The sequence below is a fragment of the Homarus americanus genome, unplaced genomic scaffold (genome assembly GCF_018991925.1).
Source record: "Homarus americanus isolate GMGI-L3 unplaced genomic scaffold, GMGI_Hamer_2.0 scaffold51476, whole genome shotgun sequence".
Lineage (NCBI taxonomy): Eukaryota > Metazoa > Arthropoda > Malacostraca > Decapoda > Nephropidae > Homarus > Homarus americanus.
The window spans coordinates 2,617,933-2,631,208 of NW_024736148.1; the positions used below are offsets into that span (position 1 = coordinate 2,617,933).

The following is a 13,276-nucleotide window of genomic DNA, read 5'->3' on the forward strand; positions in this document are numbered from 1 at the left end:
TAGTAGTAACAGTAATATAGTTCTATCAGTAGTATTAATAGTAGTAGAAGTAGTAATGGTGCATAACATACAAAATGTGTTGAGAAGCGTCAGTACAAGTTCAGAAGTATCAAGCACACGGAAAGTCCTTCCCACGTTGTGACCATCATACGCCTTAACCTATATATGATTAGATGTGTCCCTAAAAGGTAATAGACTCGAGTCATATATTTTACACAGCATTAAAGTGTCATCAGCACCGTGGCTTACCTGATACAGCTCAAGAAGGGGCACAGATCGATCCCAGGTAAGGGGAGGGCTGAGGGGTTGTTACTGTCCATGACGTAGACAGTTGGTCATTCTGGTGAAGGAACATCTCCCTCCCTGGCGTGTGTGTGTGTGTATGTGTGTGTATGTTGTTTTATTTGTATGTGTGTGTGTGTCAGTGTTGTGTTTGTGTCTGTGTTTGTGTCCTGTTTGTTTATGTGTGTTGTGTGTATAGGCAAGTAGGGTGGTAGGCGTGGTAACAGAGGTGAAGAACCCCATTTATCAAATATTCATCTGTCAGTGTGCGTGTGTGTGTGTGTGTGTGCGTGTGCGTGCCGTCAGTCAGCCACACTATTGATGAAGCCTTTAATACTGACCACACTAAAGGACGCTACTGGAATTCAACATTGGTAGCTTTCTCGACTCTATGGTCATATTGCCTTACCCTTCACTATCATTATGTACAGTTGGCAGCAAAAGTCCTCCCACAGCCCTGTGTAGCAGGGCTGTGAACTTCTGTCTTATACATGCCCCTACCCAAGTATACATGGAAACGATATACTTACACGGTTTATGTACACACTGTATGTCTGCGTTGTATAGACTCACTGAACTGCTCAACCAATTATAAACTTGTGTGAAGATTTTACTGAATTGATATTGCTTTTTATTGTTAAATTTATTGCTAATGTTTGTTATTTTCATGTCCGGTACGTGTCAAGGACCTGTACGTATATTACCTGTCGTCCATGTACAGTACAGGAACCCTTAGTCACAATAGCTCCCACCTATGAGAACCATTTACTAATCTACTTTAAAGGTTACTACTGTCTACCGTCAGCTATGGTTCCTTCACACACACACACACACACACACACACACACACACACACACACACACAAGCCAGCGTATATAATCGCATAATCACACAGCTTGACCTTAATATTCACACAAGCCTCTAATATTTTTTCCTTTTATATACAAATTATTCATTCATCTTCATCAGTTGCAGTGTTGAAGACGTTAGCCGGGGATAATGCCAGGCTGAGAGAGAGAGAGTTGTTTTGGTGGTCACTGACACCTGATCTGATGAACACTTGAGTTGGTGTCTGAGCCTGAGGTGTTTGTCGTGTTCAAGCTCCGATGTTTACTCATTTAGAGCACTGAACGTAAACGGGACCGGCAGCGGCGGTGTTAGAATGCGTGCCACTGACAGTCATAATCACAGGAAAACCAGGCGGGTATCGTCATGGCGGGATAAATATCTACTCTTTGGCAAATGCCCATCGGTGTCTTATAAACGCTTTAACGTCATTGTGTAGGACTGTGAGTCGTCTTTTGGGCTTATGTACGGACACCGATATTAGTGTATTTAGAACACTCGAGAAGTGAAGACATGCAGACAGACACAGATGTGAGTATGCATGTGTGTGTGTGTGTGTGTGGTGGTCATAACTAGAGGAAGACAGTTATGCGTGAGTCGTTATGAGGGGAATAATGACATGCACTGGCAACCCCAACCGTGATCCACCCCGGATTCTCACAGACGAAAACACTAAACACGGCGATCAACAATAAATTTTGGATTATTTTTTTTTTATAAATTTCATGGCTGTCCTTGATGTCTGTGTGTGCATTTTACGTTTCTATATTACCCCGTGAATAAAAGTTTTTTGTTTATAGAGTTTTTTAATACTTTTACTTACGAGTTTGTTTTAATTTATTGTGTTATCTAGTAAAGTTGTATATGCAGTACATGTAGTGTCTTTGTTGTGCATTGTATATTGTATCGTTCAGATTGCATTTAACCCTCGATTAGTTGTCACTGAGGGATACCATGGCTTTGTGTGTGGTGGGGGTGAAGTGTGTGCATGGTGACATGTGCGTGTGATGTGTGTGTGTATGTAATAATGTTTTATTTTCTTTGTGTGTGTCTGTGTGAAGGAGATGTTTATAATATATCTGGGACTATGAATCATTATTATGCTAACTTTGAACCCCTTAACTTTGACCAAATTACAGGTGTGTTGGGCTGATACATCTCCCCAACATATCTGCATTTTTGTGGTGTATAAGTTGGCGTGACAGACTTTTGAGCTCAATTCTTTTTACACATTTATTCAGTCGTCACACAAATGTAGATACTCGGGTCATCGTAGGAAATTGAAAGAGAAGAAAGATTTTAAGTATGAAGTACACCCTAGGCTTGCTGTCGCTACCATTAAAGGAAGGCTTCTACACTGTGCCTACCTCTCTATTGGTCCTCATTATGTCGAGTATCTGGTGAGCTGCACGCTAACTTAAACTCTATTATGAGAGGTCTGTGAGCCTCTTATAAGTTATTACACTCATTATAGGCAATAAGTTAAGGTAATGACTGGTGATACAAGTGACCTTGAATCCTGGTAGCGTTGAGGGCGGCCTGAGTAGGCTGGTGCCCTGTTGTCATATATACATAGACAACAGGTAACCGGTAGACGAACAACGGTTGTGATTGTCTTATTTAATGTACAGGTAGACGAGTTGTAGTCAAAACAAACATAGTAGAAGAGATGAAAATTATAACTTGTAAATGAAGTAAAACTCATTTTGTTTTTTATTGCAAATTGATTTCTACCTCAACTTTTATCAGACTTGTTGTAAAGACAAATAATGTCACAGGTTTGAAAATCAGCCAATCAGCGACCGGCGTTTCTGTAGTGGAGATCTGTTATCTGTCAGTCTGTGTATAAAACAACCGGGCACCAGGTTGACTTAATAAGAGACTGCGCCAAGAATTGCTTTTAACTGCTCTCATTATCTCAAGATAGACATAAGAGGCTCCCGGGTATAATACTCCACAAGCACCTGCCTCAGAAGGGCTGTAAATAGTGCCGGGAGTGATGAAACATTTCCCGGGACGCCCAGGGGTGTCGGCCCGGGCTCCTTCCCCGCTACCATTATTACTCCTGAGGGCGGGAAAACTGTTTGGGATGATGGGGTTGTGTGCACGTATTTTATTTATTTATTTATACTAGTCATGCTGGTGTTATTAATTTGTGTTATGCGAATTTAGTATTAGTTATATGAATTACAATCAGAAACATCCTCCTTGTGTTAACTGACTTTTTCTAAGTTATGGGCACTTAAGTCACATCAACGTTCATCAAAATTATTTATAAAACACAAGACTTGCGTACGAGATTCATCCACGGACAGAGACACACACAGATGCCGCTAGATATCTCCTCATCATGCAGTTTAAAATAAAATAAAAAACCCCAGAAAATAGTGAAAAAATGGACGACTACAGATCAAGAGACAAGATAAAGGAGGAGCCGCGCCGTGACGTGTAATTATATCATTATTTTTTAGCTTCTCTGATGTACGAGTAGTTGGGTCCTTAGTAATGGTTTCCACGAATAACTAACTACTGTATTAACCTCACCTGACGTCCTGGCCTTTATTGCAGCGTTAATGAAGGTTAAAAGTGGATTATACGGACTAGTCAGATGGTGCCACGTCTCGGGGTGTTGACAAGTGTTCCGGTGTGCCAAGTTTAAGGGTGTTGACAAGTGTTCCCAGTGTTGACAAGTGTTCCCCAATGTTGCCAAGTTTAAGGGTGTTCCCAGTGTTGACAAGTGTTCCCCAATGTTGCCAAGTTTAAGGGTGTTGACAAGTGTTCCCAGTGTTGCCAAGTGTTCCCCAGTGTTGCCAAGTTTAGGGGTGTTGACAAGTGTTCCAGCTGCCACGTCTCGGGTTGTTGATAAGTGTTCCAGTGTTGCCACGTCTATGGTTGTTGACAAATGTTCTTGTGTTGCCAAATCTCGTCATCAGAGCCTCACAACGCACTACATAACCTTGAAAATCGAGGAAGAGTTCTATTTTAGGAACACGTTAGCGAGACCGTTGGTTTAAATGAGAAGCCATTAATTTTACTGTCTGCCTTCTCATGCAGAATTATGCGTGGCGTGGGCAGCGACTTGGCAATTACCTAATGATGTGGGCATGACTTACGCTGATTCGTCCCTTGTGTACATCATAACGTGCGTTGATTGGTCCTTGTCTACCGTTACGTGCGATGATTGGTCTAAACCCACCATGGCGTCATGAAATTGTCATCTTTGTACTATAGTTGGTTAAATTTGAATTGTAGATTAAGTTAGGCAAAAATTATGCCAAGTATGGTTAAAATTTCGGTTAGGTTAGGTTACCAGGCTCAGTATAGGAAGGTAGTAGAGATAAGGACACTAGTGAACGTCATCCTGGAGGTGGACCAATTAGAGCAGGTAACGCTACTTTTCCATAATTCTCATTGGTCAGGCATACATGGAGGTGGGTGGGGGAGGTAGTGTCAGCAGAGCGTCAGCTTGGTGGTGTATAATGTGATAATTAACCACCGTAATGCTACTTGGGGGTTAGGTTAAGTTAGGATGGATTAGGTTTGCGTTAGGCTGATTAGATAAGGTTAGGTTATATTACATTAGGTTTGAGTTAGGATGGTTAGGTTAGGTTAGGTTAGGTTTGGTTACATTAGGTTTGGTTTGATAAAATAAGTTTAGGGGGGCTAATCATCAGGTGACCCGTCCAGTGAGGTGAATAATTTGAATTGCATTTTAGCCAGCCCAAAAACCCGCCATTCCTGACCTGTCTGATGGATTATTTTTCACTTACATTGGGAAGGTTTTTTTTTTCCAGGAAGAACATCTTAACGTTGACAGTGACCAATTCTTCTTACACCTGCGTTTGAATGCGTGCGAGACATTGTGATGCAGAGTCGGCTTAGGCTTCGGCTTAGGTAGGTTAGGTCTGGTTAGATTACGTTAGGTTGGGTTAAGTTATTTTTTTTTTTACGTTAGCTTGGTTAGGTTAGGTTAGGTCCGGTTAAGTTATATTAGGTTAGGTATGGTTAGATTACGTTAGGTTAGGTTAAGTTGGGTTAGGTTAGGTTAATTTGGGTTAAATTAGGTTAGACGACGTTAGGTCACGTTATGTTTGGTGTGTAAGTGAAACACGGCGTTGTCTTCCCACAGAGTTGTTACCTTCTGCGTGTGTTGTGAGAGAGAGAGAGAGAGAGAGAGAGTAATTTTTACCTTCACTTAAGAGACTTTCGTGTCAGCAGGTAAAGGCAATAGAATTAAGCCAGAGATTAATTAACTTGACTCAGGTAACCCATCAAAAAAATACAAAGTCTTCACCTTGTCTGACCTTCCCGGGGGCTCTGACGCTCCTTAGTCAAAGAGAAAAAAAAAGTCCACGTGTTTGCGGGCCTGGCGTGTGCTGATTGGTGAGTTATCGTTTACCATGTCAGGAGAGAGGAGGGAGGATGGTGTGTGAGGTGAGGGAGGGGAGGGTGTATGAGGGAGGGAGGGAGGGTGTAGGGAGGTAGGGGGGAGGTGTATGGGGAGGGAGGGAGGGTGTATGAGGGAGGGAGGGGAGGGTGTATGAGGGAGGGGAGTGTAGGCTATCATACTGCACCAACAGCCGCATATATTGATGAATTATAATTAGGGACGAGAGGTGTGTTTGTGTGTGTCAGACTGTCCAGGAAGTGCCGCCTGTTACTACCTGCTGTGTGGTAATACTGCAGGTAGTTTACTATTAAACGGACGCTCTATATGTATGTATGTGATCTGTGGTGTAATGGTCAGCATGCTCGCCTCGTAAGCGAGAAGTCCCTTGTTCGATCCCCGGGCAGGATGAAACTATGGGCAATTTTCTTTACGCCATTTGCCTCTGTCTACCCAGCAGTAATTGGGAACCTGGATGTTAATCGATGTGCGGATCGTGTTTCGGTGTAATGGTTAGCCAGTGCAGTTGGCGAGTTGTCCGGTCTTCTTGGACTATCCCTTGACACTGGGTCATGCAGCCCGTTAACTCAGCGTTTGGTTGTTGTGTTGGCGACAGCTTCTACACCTTAAACAAATTCACGCCTAGGTGGCCCTTGGGCCGGCCATCCTCGTATAAGCAAGTAACCAATGGGAAACTTGTGGATGATAAAAATAATAAATAAAACGATCGAGTCTTGGGTGTGTCTGTTGTCGAGTGTTTACCTCTGTTATAGTTATCTATCACCTGTCTTCTGTTATTATTGCTCATGTACTTGTATATATGAGTTAAATAATGTGTGTGTGTATTACTTACATGTTATTACTGTGATATATACATGGTGTGCGTGTGGGTGTTACTAGCATGCCACTATGTGTTACAGAGTGTGGAGGAGATCGTTATTAACATGTTACTATGTGTTACAGAGTGTGAAGGAGATCGTTATTAACATGTTACTATGTGTTACAGAGTGTGGAGGAGATCGTTATTAACATGTTACTATGTGTTACAGAGTGTGAAGGAGATCGTTATTAACATGTTACTATGTGTTACAGAGTGTGAAGGAGATCGTTATTAACATGTTACTATGTGTTACAGAGTGTGGAGGAGATCGTTATTAACATGTTACTATGTGTTACAGAGTGTGGAGGAGATCGTTATTAACATGTTACTATGTGTTACAGAGTGTGGAGGAGATCGTTATTAACATGTTACTATGTTACAGAGTGTAGGAGATCAGTGTTACAGAGTGTGGAGGAGATCGTTATTAACATGTTACTATGTGTTACAGAGTGTGGAGGAGATCGTTATTAACATGTTACTATGTGTTACAGAGTGTGGAGGAGATCGTTATTAACATGTTACTATGTGTTACAGAGTGTGGAGGAGATCGTTATTAACATGTTACTATGTGTTACAGAGTGTGGAGGAGATCGTTATTAACATGTTACTATGTGTTACAGAGTGTGGAGGAGATCGTTATTAACATGTTACTATGTGTTACAGAGTGTGGAGGAGATCGTTATTAACATGTTACTATGTGTTACAGAGTGTGAAGGAGATCGTTATTAACATGTTACTATGTGTTACAGGGAGCAGAGCGTTACCGTGATGTAAGGCGTGAGAAGCAGGATGGCCCGAGGCTGTGACAACAACATGACCGACCAGACCCAAACTCCACACCAGCTGTACGTCCACCCCACCACCTGTTGTGCCACCTTTATCCCACCACCTGTTGTGCCACCTTTATCCCACCACCTGTTGCACGTTACGGCTTGTTACCTTTATCGTACTACCTGTTAATTGTACTTCACCACCTGTTGGCTTTAGTATGTCAGCTGGCGCCTTTTATCATCTGGATCACCTCTTCTCTACCACCTGTTTGTCTTTTACTTCTCCACCAGCTGTTCTTCACCTGTTATGATATTTCCTGCACCACCTGGGAATCCTCATGCACCACCTGTCATCTAAATTACACCTGTTTCACCAGCTCCACCACCTGCTGCCCCACCTGGTACTCATCCTTCACTACCTCTGCCACCTATTACCTCCTTCACTACTTTATGAGTCCGGCATGGTCGAGTGTGTGTGTGTGTGTGTGTGTGTGTGTGTGTGTGTGTGTTATATATTGTGTCATCAATTAAACATCAGACAGTGCTTATTACAGAAGACTTATAAGGCAGTAGAAGACCCTGAATATATACAGTATTTAGTAAATCAATATTAAACTTGGCTAATTGACATCCTCCGATTATCAAAACTTATTAAGACAAAAACACCAACTCCTAATCTCTGCCACTGTCATTAATAACACCAAGGTCAAAACTATCATGACTAAGGAAATAATATGCTGATGTTATACACCATTTATACTGAGGCAATATTACACAGGTTGTTATTAGGGGGAGGTGTTCAGTCCTTACTCACGCCAGGTACAGTAGTGTAGTGTGTGTGTGACCTTGACTTTAGCCTCTAAGACAGTTATTATTGAGGGTTGTCGTGTGGAGCGTACAGTATATAAGCCAGGGTATGAACGGTTGCAGCTTTTTTCCTTGTTGGTAATACATACATACATACATGCATTATACTTCCATACATGTAGAAATAAATGCAGCTGACTAAGGAGCTAAGCTGTAATACCTTGAGATTTAACTAACCAGCCAGTGTTGCCTCAGGGACTGCACTGTGCCGACCATCGAGATACAGGGAAGCGGGGGAGACGAAGACGACGATGACGACGCTTCCGTCTTCCTACAGCAGCTCGGTATCAACTACGGCATCACGGCGCGGTCCAAGGCCAGCAGGAAGTCCATCGTCCACAGCAAAGGTAATTCACTCATTGAAGAGTAAGTCACAGGTCCCTGGTTCACATCACAGCTGGTTAAATAACTCTCCACATGCAGCAGAGGTGGATGAAAAGTCTTTCAAACACAGCAGAGGTGGATGGAAGGTCCTTCGAACACAGCAGAGGTGGATGAAAGGTCCTTCAAACACCGCAGAGGTGGATGAAAGGTCCTTCAAACACAGCAGAGGTGGATGAAAGATCCTTCGAACACAGCAGAGCTGGATGAAAGGTCCTTCAAACACCGCAGAGGTGGATGAAAGATCCTTCGAACACAGCAGAGATGGATGAAAGGTCCTTCAAACACCGCAGAGGTGGATGAAAGGTCCTTCAAACACAGCAGAGGTGGATGAAAGGTCCTTCAAACACAGCAGAGGTGGATGAAAGATCCTTCGAACACAGCAGAGATGGATGAAAGGTCCTTCAAACACCGCAGAGGTGGATGAAAGGTCCTTCAAACACAGCAGAGGTGGATTAAAGGTCCTTCAAACACAGCAGAGATGGATGAAAGGTCCTTCAAACACAGCAGAGGTGGATTAAAGGTCCTTCAAACACAGCAGAGGTGGATGAAAGGTCCTTCAAACACAGCAGAGGTGGATTAAAGGGCACTCGAAGATGGTTAAAGCACTATAAGGCGCCAGTCTATGATTCATCGATACAAGAGTTCGACCCATCCAAGGACTTTAGTTAACTCCAGATAAGTTGAAGTTTCACATTCCGGCAAGGTTAGCTACTCAGCCAGCAGTACTCACCATCACTCGAAGGTTTCACCCTTTTAAGATACCTGTTTTTAATGTATCCACCCAACTAGTCTCTGCTCTCTGGGAAGCTATTTTTAATAATGTTGTAACCGGTACAGTCATTCCATCTGTTGCTCCTTCGTTGTTACGGACTTTTTTCAGTATTATTAAGATCTTTTATCACCATCTCTATAAATGTTCTTTTCTTATATTTTAAAACTTTTTCTTTAGGATATCATGCAGGGACTCCTTTAGGATATCATGCAGGGACTCCTTTAGGATATCATGTAGGAACTATTAGTGATATCTAAACCTCTGCTCCCGATAACCTTCCACGGGATAGTGTAAACAAACTTCATTGTGTGTGTGTGCGTCTCTGTTTCCTGAAAAGTTTTGGGTCAAATTTGTCAAATGTCTTTACATTTTACTCAGCAATATGAGAATGCCCACTTATTCTACAGTTGCAATTGACACCTTCTCCATCAGTTATTTAAGAATGATACCTTCCCTACCCTGATCTCAAGAATGATGCCTTCCCTAACCTGATCTCAAGAATGATACCTTCCCTACCCTGATCTCGGGAATGATACCTTCCCTAACCTATTCTCAAGAATGACACCTTCCCTACCCTGATCGTAAGAATGACACCTTCCCTTCCCTGATCTCAAGAGTGACAACCTTCCCTACCCTGATCTCAAGAATGACACCTTCCCTACCCTGATCTCAAGAATGATACCTTCCCTAACCTATTCTCAAGAATTACACCCCTACCCTGATCTTAAGAATGACACCTTCCTTCCTGATCTCAACTTTTTCCTTCCTTCCTGATCTCAAGAATGACACCTTCCCTACCCTGATCTCAAGAATGATACCTTCCCTAACCTATTCTCAAGAATTACACCTTCCCTACCCTGATCTTAAGAATGACACCTTCCCTTCCCTGATCTGAAGAGTGACAACCTTCCCTACCCTGATCTCAAGAATGACACCTTCCTTCCTGATCTCAAGAATGATACCTTCCCTTCCTGATCTCAAGAATGATTCCTTCCCTTCTGATCTCAAGAATGATACCATCCCTTCCCTCATCTCAAGAATGACACCTTCCTACCCTGATCTCAAAAATGATACCTTCCCTTCCCTAATCTCAAGAATGATACCATCCCTACCCTGATCTCAAGAATAACACCTTCCTTACCCTGATCTCAAGAATGACACCTCTTCCTGATCTCAAGAATGACACCTTCCCTACCCTGATCTCAAAATGATACCTTCCCTACCCTGATCTCAAGAATGATACCTTTCCTTCCTGATCTCAAGAATACCTTCCCTACCCTGATCTCAAGAATGATACCTTCCCTACCCTGATCTCAAGAATGATACCTTCCTTCCCTGATCTCAAGAATGATTCCTTCCCTTCCCTGATCTCAAGAATGATACCATCCCTTCTCATCTCAAGAATGACACCTCCCTACCCTGATCTCAAAAATGATACCTTCCCTTCCTAATCTCAAGAATGATACCTTCCCTTCCCTGATCTCAAGAATAACACCTTCCTTACCCTGATCTCAAGAATGACACTTCCCTTCCTGATCTCAAGAATGACACCTTCCCTTCCCTAATCTCAAGAATGATACCTTCCTCCCTGATCTCAAGAATAACACCTTCCCACCCTGATCTCAAGAATGACACCTTCCCACCCTGATCTCAAGAATCATACCTTCCCTTCCCACTGATCTCAAAATGATACCTTCCCTTCCCTAATCTCAAGAATGATACCTTCCTCCTGATCTCAAGAATAACACCTTCCCACCCTGATCTCAAGAATGATACCTTCCCTACCCTGATTTCAAGAATGATACCTTCCCTTCCTACCCTGAGCTCAAGAATGATACCTTCCCACCCTGATCTCAAGAATGATACCTTCCTACCCTGATCTCAAGAATGACACTCCTCTACCCTGATCTCAAGAATGACCTTCCCTACCCTGATCTCAAGAATGATCACCTTCCTACCCTGATCAATATAATCATACCTTCCCTACCCTACCCTGATCTCAAGAATGACACCTTCCCTACCCTGATCTCAAGAATGATACCTTCCCCACTGATCTCAAGAATGATACCTTCCCCACCCTGATCTCTAGAATGACACCTTCCATACCCTGATCTCAAGAATGACACCTTCACCCTGATATCAAGAATGACACCTTCCTTCCCTACCCTGATCTCAAGAATGACACCTTCCTACCCTACCTGATCTCAAGAATGACACCTTCCCTACCCTGATCTCAAGAATGACACCTTCCTACCCTACCCTGATCTCAAGAATGACACCTTCCCTACCCTGATCTCAAGAATGACACCTTCCCTTCCCTACCCTGATCTCAAGAATGACACCTTCCCTACCCTGATCTCCAGGAAGGCACTTCCCCTACCCTGATCTCAAGAATGACACCTTCCTTCCCTACCCTGATCTCAAGAATGACACCTTCCCTACTGATTCAAGAATGAACCTTCCCTACCCTGATATCAAGAATGACACCTTCCCTACCTGATCTCAGAATGACACCTTCCCTACCCCTGATCTCAAGAATGACACCTTCCCTACCCTGATCTCAAGAATGCCTCCTTCCCTACCCTGATCTCAAGAATGACTTCCCTACTCCTGATCTCAAGAATGACACCTTCCCTACAGTCTCAAGAATGACACTTCCTACTCCTGATCTCTAGAATGACACCTTCTATACCCCTGATCTCAAGAATGACACCTTCCCTACCCTGATATCAAGAATGACACCTTCCCTACCTGATCTCAAGAATGACACCTTCCTTCCTACCCTGATCTCCAAGAATGACACCTTCCCTACCTGATCTCAAGAATGACACCTTCCCTACCCTGATCTCAAGAATGATACCTTCCCTACCTGATCTCAAGAATGATACCTTCCCTACCCTGATCTCAGAATGATACCTTCCCTACCCTGATCTCAAGAATGACACCTTCCCTACCCTGATATCAAGAATGACACCTTCCCTACCCTGATCTCAAGAATGACACCTTCCTTCCCTACCCTGATCTCAGAATGACACCTTCCCTACCCTGATCTCAAGAATGCACCTTCCCTACCTGATATCAAGAATGACTTCCCTACCCTGATCTCAAGAATGATACCTTCCCTACCCTGATCTCAAGAATGGTACCTTCCCTACCCTGATCTCAAGAATGGTACCTTCCCTACCCTGATCTCAAGAATGACACCTTCCGTACCCTGATTCCAAGAATGACACCTTCCTACCCTGATCTCAAGAAAGTACGTTCCCTACCTTGATCTCAAGAATGGTACCTTCCCTACCCTGATCTCAGAATGACACCTTCCCTACCCTGATCTCCAAGAATGACACCTTTCCCTACCTGATCTCAAGAATGACACCTTCTACCTGTTCTCAAGAATGATGCCTTCCCTACCCTGATCTCAAGGATGATACCTTCCTACCTTGATCTCAAGAATCCACACCCTTCCTCAGTCTCCAAGAATGACACTTCCTTACCTGATCTCAAGAATGACACCTTCCCTACCCTGATCTCAAGAATGATACCTTCCCTGATCTCCAAGTGAATACCTTCCACCCTGATCTCAAGAAAGACACCTTCCCTACCCTGTCTCAAGAATGACACCTTCCCTACCCTGATCTCCAAGAATGACCTTCCCTACCCCATGATCTCAAGAATGACCTTCCCTACTGATTTCCAAGAATGACTTCCCCTACCCTAGTCTCCAAAGAATGGTACCTTCCCTACCCTGATCTCAAGAATGACACCTTCCCTACCTGATCTGAAGAGTGACACCTTCCCTACCCTGATCTCAAGAATGATCACCCTATACATCTTAAGAGCCAACTTTACCTACCTGATCTCAGAATGACACCTTCCCTACCTCTGTCTCAGAATGACACCTTCCTACCCTGATCTCCAAGAATGATACCTTCTACCTGATCAAAATGACACCTTCTACCCACAGTCTCAAGAATGACCTTCCTACCTGATCTCAAGAATGATACCTTCCCTACCCTGATCTCAAGAATGACACCTTCCCTACCTGATCTCAAGAATGACATCCTACCCGTCTGAGCCTTCCCTCCTG

At 43.4% G+C, this 13,276-nt stretch overlaps 1 long non-coding RNA gene across 1 annotated transcript in view; it reads left to right on the forward strand.

Moving 5' to 3' along the window:
* LOC121872043 overlaps nucleotides 1-13,276 on the forward strand; it is an 85,944-nt gene that overhangs the window by 66,104 nt on the left and 6,564 nt on the right. The window contains exons 3-4 of the long non-coding RNA XR_006090013.1: nucleotides 7,146-7,241; nucleotides 8,229-8,380. This is a non-coding gene — a long non-coding RNA (uncharacterized LOC121872043). The remainder of the gene's footprint in view (nucleotides 1-7,145; nucleotides 7,242-8,228; nucleotides 8,381-13,276) is intronic.